Source organism: Onychostoma macrolepis, chromosome 03 (assembly GCF_012432095.1).
Source record: "Onychostoma macrolepis isolate SWU-2019 chromosome 03, ASM1243209v1, whole genome shotgun sequence".
Classification (NCBI taxonomy): Eukaryota; Metazoa; Chordata; class Actinopteri; order Cypriniformes; family Cyprinidae; genus Onychostoma; species Onychostoma macrolepis.
In genome coordinates this window covers 7173952-7177152 of record NC_081157.1, presented here as the reverse complement: position 1 = coordinate 7177152, position 3201 = coordinate 7173952, and the positions used below count along the sequence as shown (strand labels likewise).

Here is a 3201-nt window from a genome sequence, read left to right as displayed (position 1 = left end):
GCGCGCTGGCGGACCGGCGGGAGACTCGTGAAGACGAAGAGCTCTACGAATACTTTAAATAGGAGGTAGGTGAACTTTAAAACACTTACAGTCGCATCATTTGTGTTATACCAATGCTATTTGCAATGTATAAATAAGTTTGAGTTAATAAATGTCTGTAAGAACATCGGATCGGGACATCGGGTGCTGATTTCTCAGTTAAGCCGTGCTAAGCAGCATTTTTCTCCCGCAGACCCTCGGGAGACAGGCGGCCATAAACAAGACCGTTTTAAACATTTTCAGATGGTATGCATTCTCTGATTATTGTATACTCTTATTAGTTAAGTACTTTAACTCTTCAAACTTTTATTCTTATATTTAATACATTTATTTTCCACTGGCACAATGTGTTGTTAACTGTGATTTTACTTTTAGGTTATACACTACCAGTCAAAAGTTTTTGAACAGTAAGATTTTTAATGTTTTTAAAGGATTATCTTCTGCTCACCAAGCCTGCATTTATTTGATCCAAAATACAGCAAAAGCAGTAATATTGTGATTTTTTTTTTTTTTTTTAACTATTTAAAATAACTGCTTTCTATTTGAATACATGTTAAAATGTAATTTATTCCTGTGAAAACAGTAGAGTAGAATTTTTGTTCAGGTTTCTTTGATGAATAAAAGTTCAAGAACAGCATTTGTTGGAAATAGAAACTTTTGTAACATTATAAATGTCTTTATAATGCTATAAAGACATTTATAATGTCTTTATAACATTATAAAATATATATATACTGACTCCAAGCTTTTAAATAGTGCATATTGTTACAAAAGCTTTTTATTTTAGATAAATGCTTATCTTTGGATCTTTCTATTCATCAAAGAATCCTGAAAATATACTCAACTGTATTTAATATTGATAATATTAGAATGATTTCTGAAGGATCATGTGACACTGAAGACTGGAGTAATGATGCTGAAAATTTTGCTTTGATCACAGAAATAAATTACATTTTAACACGTTAACATAGAAAGTAGTATTTTAAATAGTAAAAATATTTCACAATATTACTGTTTTTGCTGTATTTTGGATCAAATAAATGCAGGCTTGGTGAGCAGAAGATCATTCTTTTTTTTTAAATAGAAATCTTTCTGTTCAAAAACTTTTGACTGGTATGTTCACTGATGAAATATGGTTAATATGCTGATAATTCAGTGTGATTGAAGTTCAGCTATGAAATATAAAAGATGAATCATTAATAAAGCTGTTGGTGTGAAGCAAGAACTTGTGTTATTGAATATATAACAAAATAAAAATAAAATAACAGTACAACTCTGTACTTCATTTTATAGTGTGCTTAAAACTATTGTACTTAGTTTTACAGCAATTTTACAGTGGTATGAAATACAGCAACTACTGGATAATTGTTGCCAGTAAGTTACTTTTAATTTGACTAACATTTTACGGTTATACACTCTTTTGAAATCAAACTGTTGCATTATCATGTAGGCTATTTTACAAAAATAGCTCCTAGCACATAATTGCATTTCTTAACTGAATAGTGTCACCTTTAACTTGTTCGTGTTACCTTTAGTAATAACTATCCCTTTAAGTGACAGTTTTGACTCATAGGGAAAAATACTGGCACAGCTTAATTATAACCACACATGCCTTTTAAAGGGATAGTTCACCCAAAATGGAAATTCTGTCATCATTTACTCACCCTCAAGTAGTTCCAAACCTGTATGAATGTCTTTGAAGGAAGATATTTTGAAGAAAGTTTGTAACCAGGATGTTTTTGGGTACCATCTGTTTCCCACATTCTTCAGAATATCTTCCTTTGTGTTCAGCAGAACAAAGAAATACATACAGGTTTGGAACTACTTGAGGGTGAGTAAATGATGACAGAATTTTCATTTTTGGGTGAACTATCCCTTTAATGCTTTTGTAAATGTTTAGTAGTATTTTAAAATAAATGCCTTTTCTCTGTTTTTTTCTTTACTGTTTTTAGGTATGAAGCTGAGGAGTCTGCACAGGCCTAGAAATATCATTTTATCCTGATCTATCTAAAGTGTTTTTGTCTATTTTTGTTTAATATTTTGTTTTACCCAATAAAAAATGTGATTTAGAGATTGAGTTGAAGTCATTTTCTTCACAGTTGAAATATTTTATCATGTAATTTAAAATGTATTGAGCACCACATAAAATCAACAAATCAGGTCAGGTACAGGTTTCCAAAAAAAAAATTTTTTAACTTAACCCTTTAAGACCTGCCATAGAATAATTCCGCCAGAGTATATCTTAGTATTTTTACATGCTGTGCTGTCATTCTTTTGAGTATTTTCGAATGTCATATATCAATACAATCCTTACACCTCCAATTTGAAGGCTGTGTATATAAGAAATCCATAATTACTAGATAAATAGCTCAAAAGTGCAATAAACCAACAAAAATATGAAAATCGAAAAAAATTCAACATATTTTACTAAATACAGAAATATCACAAATGTCAAACCTCAAACTTGTCAATGTAAAAAACTGCATAAAACACTTTGAAACTACATACAATTGATATGGACTGATTACATGAATTCGTTTGTGAGATACACTCATTTTTATAAACGTGCGTTGTGAAGTCAAATCGATAATGTATTGCTTTTGAAAGCAATAATGATTGAACAACTACAAAAGATAATGTAAAATAATCAGTTACACTACTCTAAAATCTGTAATTTATCAGAACTAAAAATGCAGAAAGGCTGTGATAACTGTCACGGTGCACACAGCAGGGAGGAACGAGGAACACGGACACGAGGATAAACTTCAAAATAATAGTCTTTAATGGTGACATCAAGGCAGGGCAAGACAAGGCAAGGTTGACACAGACAGGAACACCGGGGAGTAACGAGTAAACCAGACGAAAACTAACTAAACAGGCAGGAACTAAATACACATGACAATCACTGATAAATACACACACCTGAACTGAATAAACCAATAATCACACTAAACAAGGACAAGAACAAGACCAAATATGGAAACAAGAGGCGGGAACACATGACACACACGACAGAGGACTGACAATAACACTTGTGACAATTCCTGACTAGAATAATGCAGAGGGGCATGTGGCATGCCTCACAGATGAACGGAGTGCATTTGAATTTGTGGGGTAAAAAAATATAACATTTTGCTTTTGAGAGCGATGTTGATTGAAAAA

The 3201-nt window shown here is 31.8% G+C and overlaps 1 long non-coding RNA gene across 1 annotated transcript; it reads left to right on the top strand.

Moving 5' to 3' along the window:
• LOC131535898 (uncharacterized) lies at positions 1–2105 on the top strand. Its single transcript, XR_009269776.1, has 3 exons — positions 1–65; positions 233–285; positions 1992–2105. It is a non-coding gene; the product is annotated as an uncharacterized LOC131535898 (long non-coding RNA).
• The last annotated feature ends 1096 nt before the right edge of the window (positions 2106–3201 follow it).